This window comes from Mixophyes fleayi, chromosome 1 (assembly GCF_038048845.1).
Source record: "Mixophyes fleayi isolate aMixFle1 chromosome 1, aMixFle1.hap1, whole genome shotgun sequence".
NCBI classification, from domain to species: Eukaryota; Metazoa; Chordata; class Amphibia; order Anura; family Limnodynastidae; genus Mixophyes; species Mixophyes fleayi.
The window spans coordinates 61,962,590-61,980,964 of NC_134402.1; the positions used below are offsets into that span (position 1 = coordinate 61,962,590).

The 18,375-nt window shown below is 39.1% G+C and overlaps 1 protein-coding gene across 1 annotated transcript in view; it reads left to right on the forward strand.

Moving 5' to 3' along the window:
- The first annotated feature begins 302 nt into the window (after positions 1-302).
- The window catches only part of ATP10D (ATPase phospholipid transporting 10D (putative)), a 53,630-nt gene continuing 35,557 nt past the window's right edge, over positions 303-18,375 (forward strand). Inside the window, exon 1 of the mRNA XM_075195287.1 lies at positions 303-418. The gene's annotated coding sequence lies outside the window, so the exon portion shown is untranslated. The remainder of the gene's footprint in view (positions 419-18,375) is intronic.

Consider the following 18,375-nt stretch of genomic DNA (forward strand, 5'->3'; position numbering starts at 1 on the left):
ACGTGAAATGACTGCTGAGGTGAGAGGCTGAGTAACATAATTAGGTAATATTGTTGGCAACGACTTATTCAGTATTAATTAACGATTTATTAAAACCACTTTAGTCGTATTAATTTGCAACGAAGAAGATGATAAACCGGCACTGACTCCTGATGGACATGTGAAGGAGCTGTACGTGCTGTGTGCTGGGCCGGACACTGTGCACTTATCTGATTGAGAGGGAAGACATTAAAATATTCCGTCACCCAGCCGCGGCCGCTGATTGGCTGAGACGCGCCCCCATGCAGCTGGGGGAGCGGAGACTCAGTGGATGAGTGTGAGGCTTCCTCCGGTTATTGTGTGGGGCTGAGACCGCCGTGGCGGCCCATTACATGGCAATGTACCGGGCGGGCAGCAGCTGAACGGGAGCCCTGGCATGGTGAGAGCTCGGGGATGTGATATGTGGACGGGGATTACTGCAGAGTAGGCACATTTATTATCCGGCTCAGTGACCTGATGTGCAGGGTAGGGGAAGGGATAAATGGAAGCTGTGACATGACCAACACACGATTGTAGTAGCAAATTCTGAAGGACTTGTAAGACTACATCAGGTTTAGACAGCAGTGCCTCTCAGTTGTTGTAGAACTACAAGTTTCAGCATGGCTCCGAGGACACCCTGAGGCTTGTAGTACCACAGCAACTAGCTAGCTAAATGCTTCCTGTCTGTGGGATACAATACTCAGACAATTCACTTTGCATCAAATTTGAAAAGTTATCAACCTATTGTCTTATTGGGCAATTGTTTTGTTTATTTCTATTTACTCATAAACCCCCATAGACTTTGCTGTGTTTTACTTTATTTCCTCCTTGACCTAATGGAGTTCCCAGCTACACAGCCCATTTTATATGTCCTTCAACCGGTGCCATGTTTTTCACCAGTGGCGCCGCTAATTCATAACTGGTTTTTCTCAATCAGGTGCCAGCTCATGCTCCTGTTGAACAAAAATAATTTTAATTGAACAATCTACCTACAGTTCTATTATTGGCATCACTAATAACAGGTGCAGGTGTTTGCTATAAATGTATTTTTACAACCTCTATTTCTTGCACCACTCTGTGCTTTGTTAATCACGTTTGGCATTCATTTGAATTGCAATCGGAACTTTCGTAGCTTGTGACATATGGAGATAGAATTGTTAACAAGTATAATTTTAATTATATATTGGTAACTTATTCAAGTGCTCTTTACATTAATATATACAAACTTCACAAAACAAGTACAGTTGAATCTTATTTTTAATAACTAAAGGGAGTTTTATAAAGTTGTTGTTTTTCCCTCTTCAGATAAGGCTCTCCGCCATTTCATGTGTGAAACATTGTGTTCCTTTACTTCCCTTTTTTCAACAATAAACTAGAAACCTTGGCAAACTCAAACTTGATCCCTAATAAATAACCTATTATGCAGCAATTTACAGAGAATGTTTATACATTCAGATCAGTCCCTGCCCCAGTGGAGCTTACAGTATAAGGGCCATATTTTCTAATTAACTCTGTTTTGCCCTGTTAATTGTCAACTGTCATTGAAACAATGACAAGATGACTTTTCGGCCCCATTTAATAAAAAAAATAACCCTGGGACAGCGCCTCTGATCTCGCCTGTCTTAAAACTCACGGTCACTATGGCAACTGTAGGTCACGCATGAGCATAGACATATTTACGATAGTGACTGTAAGGGTGAGCAGGTAAGCTTTGGTGAGGAACCTGAAATTCCCTCTACCACAATGCGCTCCCCATTGGCTTCAATGTATCGCTGATAAGTTCCATAGAAACCTATTGGGAATGGTTTTGCGTATGAAGTCAGTGAGTGAGTCTGCAGCAGATGTCTGCTATGATCCTTTCATCATCATCACCATTTATTTATATAGCGCCACTATTTCCGCAGCGCTGTACAGAGAACTTATTCACATCAGTCCCTGCCCCATTGTAGCTTACAATCTAAATCCCCTAACATACACACAGACCGAGAGAAACTAAAGGCAATTTAATAGCAGCCAATTATTCTACCAGTATGTTTTTTGGAGTGTGGGAGGAAACCCACGCAAACACGGGGAGAACATACAAACTCCACACAGATAAGGCCATGGTCTGGAATCAAACTCATGACCCCAGTACTGTGAGGCAGAAGTGCTAGCCACTAAGCAACCATGCTGCCCACATCCTCAATATTGCAACTCATTTCCTCTTCCATGCTGCCAAAGTTGATCATGTGACTTCCCAAAGTCAGAATGGCATAGCTCTGTCCACAATTTGTACCTAATCATCTTCTCCTTTGTAAGAGTGCAGATGGGTTGTGCAAAGCACAGAAGTGTTCAGAAGTCGCTTTGTAGATACTAATTTCTTTTGCCAAGAAAGCTTGCAATTGTTCATATGTTTTGAGAACGATACAGAAGTTGGTTCTTTTAAAAACATTATTTACTATAATGTGATGGTAATGTCAAGGTCACTGATCATTCTGACAGTATGAAGGCGCAGTTGTGAATTATTTCTACAATTCATGAATTATACAGTATAATTTATCTGTATTATTTTCATATTTGCAGGAAAAAAGGTATATATGACTATTCCTTATTCTATTCTTTGTTCTATCTTAACTCCTTTTAATAATAGTACTAGGCTAGGTACACACTGGAGGTTTTTCAGCCAATCATTGGACCAATCAGCCGATAGACGACCGTTCGGTCAGATATCACGTTAGTGTGTATACTTACACAATAAACGACAGTCGTTCCAAAGTTCCGATTGTCGTTCCATTTGGTTGGTCGTACTGTTTGATAATCTCATTCCAGTCACCTTTCGATTATGTAGTGTGTATGAATTCCCCACAAATTCCACGACCAACTGCCGATGGTTCCTCAAACTGCAACTTTTGGGGCGTGTGTATGTACATTTCTGATGTCTTTACCTCTCCCATGTGGTGTGAAGTCCGCATGTCGGTCAAATGAGAATTAGGTGCTTCTAATGGAAAAGCAATAGTAGCTTTATATTGCACTGATGCTTATAGCATATGTCTGCTTGTCTAATTATTCATCTTTGTCAGTACAGTCTACAAGAAAAGGCACATATATTTGAAATACTAAAGATGTGTATTGGATATGTCTGCTTCCATAATTATACACCTGTGTACATCACGTCTACAAGAATAGCACGTAGCAATGTATTCTGTAGATGCGTTTTGGATAAAACCATACGTGTGTGTGCATGTTTTATACTTCTAGCTTTATTGTAAGTAAATATATATATATTTTTGAAAGTACACCAAAGAAATCACGCTTTTTTAATCCAGCACATTTATTAGTAGACAATATCCATAGAAATGGGTAAAGCAATTAAAAAAAATTATTGCAGCTCTTATAAATTCACTGACATATTTAACGATTAACCTGGCTTCTGCTTTCTGACATAAGTTTCTCATATACTTGAAACAATTCCAGGAATTTTTTCAAGCTTGAGGTGAAATTGCTGTGCTGTATTTGAGATCAGCCTGTGGCCAATAATTTCAGAGTAATTACCAGTCTCTGCTCTGCAGATATCACCATTTATTTATATAGCGCCACTAATACCGCAGCGCTGTACAGAGAACTCATTCACATCAGTCCCTGCCCCATTAGAGCTTACAGTCTAAATTTCCTAACAGACAGACAGACCAGGGTAAATTTAATAGCAGCCAATTAACCAACTAGTATGTTTTTGGAGTGTGGGAGGATACCGGAGCACCCGGAGGAAACCCACGCAAACACGGGGAGAACATACAAACTCCACACAAATAAGGCCATGGTTGGGAATTGAACTCATGACCCCAGCGCTGTGAGGCAGAAGTGCTAACCACTTGGCTACAGTGCTGCCCATGGGTGGTTTTAAATGGGTGTCCTCCTTCTGGATGTGGGGTGTCAAATTGCAGCAGTTCCTGGAATGTGGGCTCATTCATCCGCAGGAAAATCCTGAAGTCATCAGTTTTATTGTCCCGTATATCCTGTATCGGGGGCATATAAGAGAATGAGTCTCTCCTCTGGAACTACTCTTTGGTCCAACAAGACCCATTAATTCTCCTTCTTTCCCTCCGTGTCTGTGCTTGCAGTCTTCTTGCAATAGCAAGTGGCAAAAGACCGGTAGTTTGCTCTACTCAACAGTATCCATAACATTAAAATAAATCATTGCTGTGCAGTCACGAATTAACGTACGCTGTATACAAACGTGTTATAAAATGAATGGAGATGACGTATTTCCTTTTAAAAGTTTTTGGGAGGTTTTAGCCATAGATGTTCTGCCCTTTTATTTAAATTTCTTCGGTATTTCGCTGCAGGGAGCCCTTATGTCGTTTGTGTGTGTATGAAATCAAAATATTTTAAGACAACAATATGGCTGTCAAAAGTCGCTCTCCAGACGGTTGATCTTCCACAAATCGTTTAAAGCTTGTATAGTGTGTACACATGAATCGCCCGACCGATGGGACCTTCAGTCGCAGGTACAAGCGTTGTAGATAAAACATCGGTTGGAAAACTCTCAAGTGTGTACCGAGCCCTACTCAGCAATGTGATGTCTTTTAGTTTCTGCCAGCAGCTGTTTACTAATGGTGATGACTGATGGACATGTTGCCTCTTATCATACAGTGTGTGGTTGCCAGTCTGTATGCAGGTGGTAGATAATCATCAGCTGTATGTTAGGCCAGGGCAGTTCTAAATGTCTTTTGTTAGCAGCCTTATTATATTGTTACAGAGCCAATAAGATTAAATGATTCTGAGGGTGAACACTTGCAAGTCTTGTTTTACTTTCCGCGCACTGTACATGTTCAGCTGCTATTGGCTTCAGTCCATCCCATCTTTGTACTGCGTCCTGTTCAGCAGCCAGTTTCCCATATGTGTCTTTTCATAGTCAAAATGACTGTCTGTCTGAAACTATAGTGAAAGTAACCACCATTTAATTAGTATACCAGGCTTACATTACAGCTCTATGTTAGAGGCTTATATGACTCATTTACTAACATTGCATTTAGGTGCAAAAAGTCCTCTGAATCACAGTAACCAATCAGGAATTGGTGTATGTTGGACAATGAGGCAAGTGTCTGGTTGCTATGGTTTACTGCAAATTTCGCAATTAAAAAAAAAGTTTTAGTAAATGAGGCATAATGATGTATCTACTTGGGTTAGTGCTGCAATCTTTGCTTGCCAACGGAGATCTCTCGTGTGAAGTGCTCTTATTCTTTCATGATGGCAATATTTTAATGCAAAGAAGTGTGTATAGTTTTATAAAGCTGTTCTGTGTGAACAGATGCATTGTATGCTGATTACCAGAGGCAAACGTGTGTTTTGTTTGAACAAGGCACCAACTTTTTGCATGTTTAAAAACAAAAACGACATATTTAAATGTATACTAAATCCGCACATAAACATAATGCGGTTTTTATGTCTATTTACTCTGCTTTTTTTTAAAAAAAAATCTGTTAATTTTCAACAATAACAGGTACAAAAAGGAGGGACAATTGGAATTCAATATTAGTCATCTAAATGAAGGTTGCATTAACACACACAACTTATGAAAACTAAAAATAGAGCTTAAACTTGTGCTACTAGGTATCTTCATAGAATAGGTATTGTTGTCCAGGGTAGCTTATTGCAATAGTTAAATATAGTTGACTGACGTCTACCGGATGACATCTGGTCCTCAATCTAACCCCAGAGTCCAGGCCAGGGTAGCTACCATGTTGTTGGATTTTTCTGTATCGGTATAGGAAGGGGAAGGGACAGGGGGGAGGAAGAAAAGTTGAGGTGGGGGTGGGGGAAAAGGGGACTGAGTTTGTAGAATAAAAGTAATAGGGGAGGGAGCCAAGACAAAAGTCCATCTAGGGTGGGGTGACCTGCACCACTATCGCCCGAGAAAATAAGAGACAATACATTAGAAGAAAAGAAGAAAGTACCCAGGTGTAAAGAGGTGAGGAAGCGACTCACCTAATGCCAGGTAGCGGAGTGTGATAATATGTGTACCATGGATCCCATGTCTTTTGAAAGTTAAATACCTTGTCCTTTAAAAGGCTTGTGATATACTCCATCGACACTATATACCACACTTGAGAGATCACTGCCTGGAGGCATGGAGGGGACGAGGACCTCCAATCTGCAGCGATTTGTAAGCGGGTAGCTACACAGACATACTGTACCAGTCTGTCTGTTTATCAATGGTTTTCACCAGAGAGCAAAGCAACATGACCAGGGGGCAAGGGTTACTTCATTGTCCTGGATCTGAGTAAGTAGCGCAGTCACCTGTCGACACTAATTTGATATGTGAGGACATTGCCACCAAATATGGTAAAAGTCCCCGCACCCCCTCCAGCAGAGATCAGACGTGCCCGGATATAATCTGTGTAATCGTGTGGGAACCGGATACCAAAGCGTGTAAACTTTAAATGCATTTTCTATGATTGAGCTGTTTATAGATACCTTAGATATCCTGAGCCTCAGCCTGGACCAAAGTCCTCATTGTCCAAAGTCCTCTGGGTATCTCGCTCCCATGCCATCTCGATCAGTTCCAAGGTTTCGGTAGCCGGTGATAAGGTAACATGGTATATGAAGGACACCAATCCTGGGAAACCCACTCGGTACATGCAAAACTTCTCGAAGGTGGTAGGTTTCTGCAATTTGGCGGTTTTGCATTGGGTCTGGATGAATCCTTGGATTTGAATGTAGGAGAAATGCAAGGAAGCCGGGAGGCCCACCCTCTCACTGAGATCAGAAAATGTGCGTGGAGCAAATTGCCCAGAGATATGTTCGAATTGAGTTATGCCCCCTCTGTGCCAGGGTGTGATATACGAAATGGAATTCCCTGGAGGGAATGCCGAATGATGCCAAAGTGGAGTAAGAGGTGAGGGGAATGTAGTGAGGTCCTTGTTTTTCTTAATGAGTTTATCCCATATGTCTAGCATGAATTGTATAGTGGGGTGACAGTATACCGAGGCTGGTCTCTGGTTTCGTGGGAGCCAGGGAAGGTATTGCATGATGTGGGCAGGTGTTCGTGTATTCTCCAAGTCTACCCATCTCTTTTTCTTCTGAGTCGTTTGCCAGGAGATAATGTGGCTGAGGTTGACTGCCTGGTAGTAATGTTCGAAAATCGGGAGCCCATACCCCCTGGACACAGCTGTTTTAGCTAAACAGGAGCGCCGTAGTTGTGGTTCCTTACTATGCCACACGAATCCTCCACATCTGTTGAAGGGAGGCCAGGAAAGTCCCGGGACTGAGACTGGGAGCGTTTGAAAGAGGTACAAGACTTTGGGGAAGACGTTCATTTTACTCACGCTTATTCTACCAAACCATGAGATGTATAGTTACTCAGCTTTTTTACAAGCAAAAAGAATGCATTGCAAAAGCCAATATGTATTTAGCCTTTAATTGTCGTTCACATTGAATTTGAAGCTAAATATAACAAATTGTTTTCTGTCAAATGTGAACAGTCTTTTTATCTGGTAAAAAAAACTTGTTTCATTTTTGTTTTGCAATAACACGGGGAGGTCAAAGCAGGTTTTTGTTGCTACACATTTAACTTCCTTGTGTTATCTTTATCCAGTGTTATGTTATCTATAGGCAGCACTGTTACAGCACTAACCTGATTTAGTAGATAATACAAAAGCAATAGATTTTGTATCGTGCAGCTCACTTTTTTACTATAACATATTAATGTTCAGATGTCGTAGTGCTGGGCAGTGGGGTGAACTGAGCATTCATCAACCAGTGACATACACGGTAGATGGAATAAATACAGAGGTGAACACAAAGGGTAGGCAAGTCTTGCCCTAAGAGAGCTTACAATCTAGCGGAAAATGAAGGGCAGAGCTGAGATAATAGGAACCAGTGTGGCTTGGAGTACAGATTGTACCACTGTGACTAGTACAGGGGAAACTAAAAAGTGTTAATAAAGAGAACAGGATTATTACGATTTTCCTACACTGAACCAGAATTTGACTATTACTCCAGTCTGATTATAGAGTATAGACAATTGGTGAAGGAGGGATAGTTGGCTCAGTTATATATAGGGTGTTACAATGATCATGTAGGTCACTGAGTTAGTTAGGATATCTTACCTGATGGGGCAATATAGGGTGTAGCAGGAGCTCACAACTCAGAACTTCAGAATGGATGGCAAAACATAGAATTTATACACTGATTAGTTCCCAGGCATCTTTTCTTTTCACTGTAACTCACAATACATAATGAATATCCTTTATGTGGTTAAAGGCCCAGATACTCACTCTGCATAAAGTTTGAGCTAGGCAGTAGCTATTTGGCTGATAATACTCCTTCTGCACCTGTAAGGCGGTAGCTAATTTCCCTTTGAGTTGGCGGCCAAGCTGCATCACCAGTATTCATGAGACTCTGGATCCTATTGAATGTTCTTGTGATTATTGATTCAGCCAATAAAACGGCTGCGCCTCTTTGTGTGCAGATGACAAGCGCTCTAAGAAGACTCTGAAGACAGTTCCAGCAGAGATATTTGTCATCGACCATGAGAGCATTCTACATGTGCATACCCTGGTGGTATTCATGCAGTGCTGCCTTATTGGGTGGATGGAAGCCTGTTAAAGCAGTGCTAGCAACAAAATTGTCTTGAGGTGAAAGAGTGAACTAAGAAGTAAAGTATTGCCATCACTATCTTGTATTATAACGCATGTTTGGACAATCTGAATCTTGCCGATTCGAACCTATTACATATACCAAACAAACCAAGCAAAATGTAGTTCATGGTTATCTGGAGTTTGCCGTGTTAGGCTTTTTGTGTTTTGCAGACAAGAAGATCATTGAGAACGGTGCAAACTTACGTTATGCCAAATATTTTTTGGTCTAACAAATGCTTGAAACATCCATGTATATGTTAAAGCTGCTAGTATCTATTTTATATGCAACAGCTTTTTATTTGTCAGCAAATGGCTATTGAATGGTTTGCAGTCTTGTATGTTTGTTGAAAGCTTCAGCTGCGTACCTTTCCCTAGATAATTGAACTCTTCCTTAGGTTGAGTAATTAACACTGCAGCAGCATAACAAAAATAAATCCACATGTACAACAGGTACATTCCTGCAGTTTGCATCCAGACCAGTAAATGTGGTGCACAAAATGAAGTACAATTGGTCAATTTTTCCTCATTAGAACTAGGTTAGTTCTTAATTTATCTACTCATTCAACCTTTCTAACAGCAAATGACATGCCAATTATCAGTACAAGGAACAAACACATCAAGTTCAAGTCAAGGGCAGGATATAGAAAACACACTTTCAAAAAGAGAAAATTACCTTTCAACGTTGTTTTGCATATTGTAAGAGTGACGCATATCATAGATGAAAACCTATTACTCATTAATAGTGTTACGGTTGAGATGTACATGGGACAATTGGAATGGGGGCGCAACAACCCCCCTCAATCTAATATCTGTAACTCTTTGGAAATGTCATGAATCAATAATTTACACACTTTCTGAATTGAGCAATGGGTCTCTGTGCAGAGGAAAGTGATTGCGTTATAAACCTGCTCTAGTGGGCAATGGGAAAATGGCTGAAAGAAACTGCTTATAAGGGGACACAGTCATGTAATAGAATGAGACGATTACAAGGAGGCATTAGGCCTGCAAGCTACAGCTAAACAAGGGACAAGTAAGCAGACGATTATAAAACCCCGACCGAGACAAATTTACAATATATGGTGCCAAATTTGTCTGTAAACTTTGTCTAAAAATTAGTTTGATAACCAAATTCACATATGACTTTTGTGAATTGGGAGATGGTAGGGCTTATTAACTAAAAAGAAAAATAGTGCAAAATTTGCACTCATAAGAACCAATCAGATGCTTTCATTGTTTAACTTGCACTAAAAAGATGAAAGCTAATTGCTGATTGGGTACTCTGCAATGAGTCCTGATGACATTAAAATTAATGTAAAATAAATAGATTATTAAATTTCTAGAAATATTTATCATTGGACATATAAAAATAAAATGCTAATGACTGATCTACTTAACACCATTTTCACTAATTTTCAATTGTGCAATGAGTTTAGCCACTCAAAGTTTTTATAAAACGTTTTTAAAATTGATTTAAGATGTTTGTGAATATAGAGTTAAGGTCATTTATTAAAAAATGACAATATTAACACCATTTAATTTTTTTTTTTAATGTAGTTTTGCTCTTTTTGTGAATTCAATCTGCTTTGTCTGTTATTGACAGCAGGAGATATGTGGGGATCTTTGTCCATGGGGAAAGGAATAGAGCTCCTCCCCCCAACAGGTCTTACAATATTTTTTCAGAGAAAAGCCTAGTGTGTAATCTGCTAATTCAGCTTCAGTGAAAACATGTATTTATTTTAGTGATATATTTTTAATGACATTTGTCCCTTTCTGACATGTTTTAGCCTGTGGGTGTCAACTTATTCAGTCGTCTGTGAATTGGTTTTGTCATTCATGAACCGCTCTCCACACTTGGCAACACACTGAACAGATGGGTTATTGTTACAATGACAGAACAAAATATTGTTGTTGTTTTTATCTACTGAAAACTGTTTAATTTTGGACAATGCATTTAAACCAATTTTGATGACATTTTCTTGAACTCTCCATTTATATAATCGGGAGCTTATGTTTTGAGGTAAATTTATGGGATGACATCAGTTCATCTAAGTAACTATGGTAAGCGTCAAAGAGGAAATATCTCCATATTTTACCTGTTGTTTTCTGCCCTTATGCAATAGACCTAAAATAAAAATCAGTTTGATATTTACAATATATAGTTGCTCAAACTTTATAGTCATTAATACCATACCACATATTGACTAATATAAACATTTGGAATCCACACATGATTAATAGGAATAGTTATATATATATATATATATATATATATATATATATATATATATATATATATATATATTTATTTATTGTAACAGAAGACAGGCAGGGCGCCTCAATGTGTATTACCACTTGTATAGTATAAATGGAAGTAATATCATGCGTACCATTAGGTATTGATAGGTCGTCTAGTCAGATAAGGAGGATCCTCTTCATAAATTGTTCCTCCCAGTTGGTAAAATAATGGACAATGCAGGAAACAGAATACAACATAGAGTAGTATTGTCAGGATGTGTAATCACACCACCTGTGAGATATATACCACCTATGGGACTTCCTTATCGTGCACAAACACATATGCCCAGGGATCAACAGTTATAATGTATAGGACACCCATGTGTACCAACCCAAAAACAGGTATAAAAATATATATAAACTGCGTACCAGATGGTCTCTTCAAGTTGGCATAAAATCAATCCTTTGAAGGATCAGTTGTATAGTCCCCCTCTTCCAATCTCAGTCAAGAAGTACCCCAGAAGCCTCCAAATGGCAATACAGAACCAGCACTCCCCATCAGCTACTGATACCAACATACCTCTCAAACAAACAATACATGTATGGGTGTCCTATACATTATTCCTGGTGATCAGCCTTTTGAAGCCATTTCCGAATATATGTCATGTTCTTCTGGTAAGCATATGTAAGAACTTAACTGAAACATAATGGAGTGTTAGGGATCACATGCAAATAATTACCCCCTATTCATTATTTCAGCAAAATATCCTATTTTGTACTAACAAGGACAAAGCAGGCTATCTGCAGGTAGATATGTATTGGAATACACCAGTTATTAATTAAACATTTTATTCTGGAGCCTACATATTATGCAGTGCTGTAGAGCAAATATTTAATCATTCACTTCAGTCGCTACCCCAGTTGAGCTTACAATCTATATTCCCTACCACAGGGATTCACATATTGGGGTTAATTTTGTCAAAAGCCAATTAACCTACCAGTATGTCATTGGAGGATGGGAGGAACCCCATGACCCCAGAGCTGTGTGACAGTAATGCTGACCAGTCTACCATTGTGCGACCCTAAAAGCTTAGTGGGTAAATAATTTGCTGATGGGGCTGCCATGTAAATATACTGGACAGCAAACTACAGTTATCAGACCTTTTGAAAATTAAATCACAGGCAGTTGTTGAATTACCCATAGTGCAGTTCTCTGCGTTTCATAAAAGGATCTAAGGATGTTAAAACAGTGTTCAATAGGTCACTATGAGGTTTTCTCGGTTGGTACTCTCATTGGTGACCAATAACGTGTCTGTGCGCGGCATTTTGTGCCCTAATAATGCTGCCAGTATGGTCTTCATAGTAGTTCTACAGGTGCCATTGAATACATTCCCATAGTACAGTGTTTCCTAGGTCCAGTTCTCAGGTACCCCCAACAGCTCATGTTTTGTGCATTTCTATCTGAGAGAACAGGTGGGAAGATCACTTACTCAGCCAAACCGCTGTACTCACCTGTGTATGATTAGAGGTCCACAGTACATGAGGACCAGGCTGGAGAAACATTGCCTTAATATGTACTGACCGTTTCAATCACTCAAACGTGTGTAAGTGAAAGCAGAAATAAGGCTTATGTCTCTGTAATAACTGGGTGTACAGTACTCTTCAGTTACCAATTTCACCTGATCAGCTGACAAAATGAACTTAAAATCTCTCCAGGACACAAGCAGTTTTATATCAGATTTTGGTAACAAATAAACTCGACTCCCTCTTGGGGTCACATAATTCCAGCGGTAGGACTTGCATGGATCAGTGAGGGCTGGTTATTTATCATCCCTTTGGGTATGCGTACTTCGCATAGTACCAATAAAGATACTAGGGTAAAATGTTTATCTGGGGAAACCAGAAGAGGACAATGTGTTAAGTGCCATCGTGACTGTGGTGGTAATGGGGAATTATTTTGCTTTGTGTACGGTAAACCTGGTTTTGGTCTGTAACTATGGATAGTGCTAGGGTGGATAATTGTGAGCTGATACCACTCACTTCTGCGCATGATCTGTTCCATAACAAGATTATTGGTTATGGTATGTAGGGAACCTTGTTCAGCCTCTCCTCCTGGCAGAATTATCCAGATTATCATTCCCACTATGACAACCAAAACACAGTTGTTACTCTTAATAATGTATTGTAAAGAAATAAGATTGGTGAGATAAGTTAATATCTACATAAGCGCTCTTTGTTTCAATCTTCTTCTAAAGTGTTTGCTAAGCTCTAAAGAGTTCTCTTGTGAAACAGATTTAAAGGTTGCTGGCCTCTGTGATTAAAAGTGAAGAAACACTATTGTGGTCCATGGGAAGTACACAATAACAATCACTTAATCATTCAGCAATGTTAATCAGTGATTGCTTTCAATCTCGGTAGCCACAAAAGAACTAGTGTTGCAAGCAAAATATGCAATGTAGAGGGTATTAAGCAAGGTGAAAATAACAGTGTTATCATACATCATAAACACCAAGGGCCTGATTCATTAAGGAATGTAAGGCATAAAAATTAGCAAGTTTTCTCCTGAACAAACCCATATTACAATGCAAGGGGTGCAAATTAGTTTATTATTTTGCACATAAGTGAAATACTGACTGTTTTTCATGTAGCACACAAATACTTGATAGCTTTATTTTTACACTGAAACTTAAAATTCATCTAGGACATGTCCTAACCCAACTATAAATCTGTCTTTACATTTTAAATTTACCTCCCCCTCCAATGCAACATGGTTTTGCCAAGGTGCATATAATCATTTTTTTTTTGCTTTACTTTCCATATTGAATCAGCCCCTAAGGGCTAGATTTACTAAGCTGCGGGTTTGAAAAAGTGGGGATGTTGCCTATAGCAACCAATCAGATTCTAGCTGTCATTTTGTAGAAGGTACTAAATAAATGAAAGCTAGAATCTGATTGGTTGCTATGGGCAACATCCCCACTTTTTCAAACCCGCAGCTTAGTAAATCTAGCCCTAAGTGTTTACTCTGAGTGCAGAATCTTTATTTAAAGTTATTGCAGGATGGGGCCTTTTGAAGGTAAACACTATGAAAATTTCCAGTGACTGGGGTTTCCCTGACTTTGTAATAATATTTAATATTAATATATTACATAATTTAGTATTAACATATACATCATCCTTTTTAAACTGAGAGTTTTGAAATGGATCACTTAACAGTGAAACTAATCTCAAATATGAAACTGAAAATGATGGTCTCAGTCCATTGTAGGTCTGTCCCAATCTTAGTGACTTATCAGTGGGTCAGACTGCTTTTGGGAACGATCAGACTGCATGACTTGGGGATCTGGTTTCAGCAGTGTGTTGTGAATGGAGATATGGATTCATATCAAATAATGACCACAAGAAAAAGCACATATATGTGCATATGTTCAGTCCGATGCATATCGGGATGTGTCCACCTCTACTTTAGTAGCATATGCATCAGGAGTAAGAAGTGTGTGTGGGAGGGGTCCAGTCTTGGAACAGTGTCTCTCTTTGAACATTACTTTCAAGTTCAACCTAGCTTCATAAAATCTTATTATGTTTATTCAAACAAAGGCAGGCATAGAAAAGCTCCAGTGTGACAATTGACAATTGTAAATCTGTCTAATTACATGGATGCCTTTTCCTAGGTATAGTCCTTAATATGGAAAGTTTATTAGCAAAACTTTATATCAACTTGAATATATTTATAAGTATTAATTAGGTCCCCTCTCATTCTCCTTTTTTCTAAAGCAAACAAAACTAGTTTTTCTAACTTGCTGCTAATTTAGCCCTTTAATTCCCTTTTATTAGTGAGCTTGAATTCTCCTATGTCCCACATATAGTGAAGTGTCCAAAGCCATATTTTATATTCAAGATATCAAACAAGTGACTTATACAATGGTAATGCTGTCTTCCCAGGATGGTATTCACCTTTACAGCTGCTGGGTGCTGCTACTCTGCTTTCTGTCACCTAGTATTACAAAGTCCTTTTTCCTCTATGTTAAACCCAATTGTATTTAAATTTTTCAGTAGCATAATTATCACCATGGCATAGGTGTTTAACCATTTCTTTTATGTACATTAACTTTAATCTGCCCAGTTTGCTATTGGGGCTAAATCTGTAGCAATTTACAATCCTGGTCTGTGTAATCCTACATAGTTTAGGAGGTCTATATACTAAGCTGCGATGAGCCAAAATGGTCATTGCAGCTGTTATTTTTTTTCATCAAGGGGTTAAAGCAGAAGAAATCCCTGATTTCTCCTGTTTAACGCTGGTCATTGTAGTCTCCATAGACATTATGTGGACAATGATGTGACTCAGTTTAGCTTTGCTTCGCCCACTTACCTTTTTAATGGATTCCTATGGACTCCATCGGTGCTGGAGAAACCTCTTTTTTCTTTCTGCGCCTTGTCCCATTACAACGTGCATGTGTGACCTTAGGAACGCATGCGCGTTACCAGTTGGGTCAAATCCTCCATTCGCTGGCTTGCCAATGAGCCATGGCTTTATAAATTACAGCAACAGGACACTTTTTGTATCGCTGTGATATGCAGCGATCCCAAATGATTCTCCCTTCCGTCCACTCGACACCAATGTTAAATAGACCCTTGAATGTTACCAGAAGGCCATCTACAAAAATGAAAAGGACAGGGCCCAATGAAGATGGCTGTGGTTCACCCCTAGTAACTTTAGCCCAGTGTGGATATTTTCTATTTCTAACTAACCTTTTGTATTCTGTCCTGCAACCAGCTCTCTACCCATGTATATACTTTCCTCATACTTTATGAGGAGGTAAGATAGACGTATTAACTCCTGGTTCAACTTTTGTTTTGTATGTGTATGTGTATGTGTATGTATGTATGTATGTATGTATGTGTGTGTGTGTGTATATATATATATATATATATATATATATATATATATATATATATATATATATATAGTAATCTCACACGCGCGCTCGTACCCACGTTAAGGCAATTCTTGTCCTTGAAACCTACTACCTTTTTAGATATCATGTGTGTCCTTTACTGATCAATCAGGAGTCCAGAAATCATGACATACACAATTGAGGTCAAGATAAACTGCACTGATGCGTCTTTAATCAAAGAGCGTTTTTATAGTCAGATCACAAAGCAAAAAAGTCTGTTGATTATTGCAAAAAGCATTTATCCATATATTAAATTGTTTAGGTTAGAACATCTTATGGGTGTAACATCTTGGGATATGTCTGATCTCGCATCTTGACTCACATCTTGACGTTCAGGCTTGTTCCTGTAACAGAGATCTTATCACATTCTTGTCACCAAACTTGAGTTGCTTATAACTGTATTTTTTCTATTTAAGATATCTGTGCATACATATAAGAAATCATATATCTGAATACATATATTTCAACACACACATATCGTATCACACATTTTTCGCTGACACACATACATACACAAAACCGAAGTTGAACCAGGAGATTATGTCTCTTACCTCTCCATAAAGTATGAGGAAAGTATATACATGGGTAGAGATGTGATTGAAGGACATAATCCTTCTTTCTTTCTACCTCTTTCACCCTATATAACTGTTGAAAATATATGTGTACAGTTCACTGTTGATATGCATAGCAATGTGTTAATGTTTTGTCATTTCTGTAGAATAAACAATTTAAAATAAATAATATATGTATTGTAGAATGTTCAATACCTAGCACACAAGCTCACTAGGCGCTGGTAATTACTATGCTATCTGCTGCATCTGTTTGGGTCAAGATAGTATCTCAAACTTTGGGTAAGGAGTTCCCACCCATACACATGTGCTCAGGGCCGGTGCTAGGGTCCACGGCGCCCTAGGCATTTTTAAAAAAGCATTACTTCTAAAGTCTTTTATTATTCTGTGGCGCCCTCCAGAGCCCGGCGCCCTAGGCAAGTGCCTAACCTTGCCTAATGGGAGCGCCGGGCCTGCATGTGCTGTGAGCTAGGTGTGTGTCTTCTGACCAATCAAGTCTTGGGCCTAGATTTACTAAGCTGCAGGTTTGAAAAAGTGGGGATGTTGCCTTTAGCAACCAATCAGATTCTAGCTATCATTTTGTAGAAGGTACTAAATAAATGAAAGCTAGAATCTGATTGGTTGCTATAGGCAACATCCCCACTTTTTCAAACCCGCATCTTAGTAAATCTAGCCCTTGGTGTGTTCCTTACCACAGGTTCATCAAAACTCTACAATAGACAGTATATGAAAGCTGCAATGTGATTCTGTGTGTGCATCAGTAGAACGTGTGCTATGGATGACTATTGGAAATACAGTATACACAGTTCTTGATTTTAAGCAGCTCACTTCAGTAATATGTTTCTGTTTTGTAGTTTGCATTCAGTATCTGTTTTATTTATACTTAATTGCAATAGTTTGCATGCACCTGCCCTGCCCTATGTATTGCTGAGAATGATTAATTAAAAACTATGTCTCACACTTGCTTTGGTCCTTAACTAAATGTGCTAATGTAGAAGACTGATTAATATGTCATCACTGTTCATGGTGTTAAAACAATTAGGACTGTATACTTCAGAATTACCAAAAAAACACCTCTGTTGTGCACAGGTTATTTCCAAAGCAGAACTATTTATTGTAATTTTGTGTTGCTGAGAGCAGACCGTTTACCTGTGCCTCAGTTTACACAGATGTACACCTGTATATGATGTGGATGTGTAGAGGAGCCTAATATAAAGGCAAAAGGGGTAATTCTGACCAATTCTAGGAACTGCTGTTATTGGGCTTGTCAATGTAAGTCAGGGTCAGCTGCTCAGCCTATAAAGTTCTATAGAAACTGAAACAAAGAAAAGATTTATGTACAGTTTTAACATATTCCTTCCTCTTTAAGATAAGACTCGGGGGGGGTGGTGTAAATGGCAACCTTTTTAGAGCAGGTGCTTTGATTACGGGTAAGGGTGACTGTCGCTATTACAGTTACATTGACCAACGTTTTTTTATGGTTCTCGAACAAGCTCCATTGTTGTGAAAGAAATCTTTCACAATCAACAATCATAAATGCCCACAACTGTGATTATAAGGTGAGGAATTTGTCCCATGTTGTTTCAAGACCAAAGGGTCAGTTTATGTTGCTGCGATGAGCCAAGAATGGTTATCGCAGCTCCTCATCAAGAGGTTAAAGCAGGATGGTGGTCACGGTGTGGTATTTGTCCCTGCACTGCTGGAGAGGCTTCACTGGATGTCTTCCCGAGTTCCATCACTATGCACATGTCTGGCCTTAGCTGCGCATTTCAATAGCTACAGAAAGAACTAGTATTATTATTATTATCATTTATTTGTTAGGCACCACAAGGTATCCGCAGCGCCGCACACAGTACTAACAGTAGACTATACAGGGTGAAACCATACACAACAATGAACAAAAAGTACCAATACTTCAGAAACTCTGGCTAGTCATATGCAGTAAAGATGGAGCGGAAGAACAGGTTTGGAGACGGGAGGGGT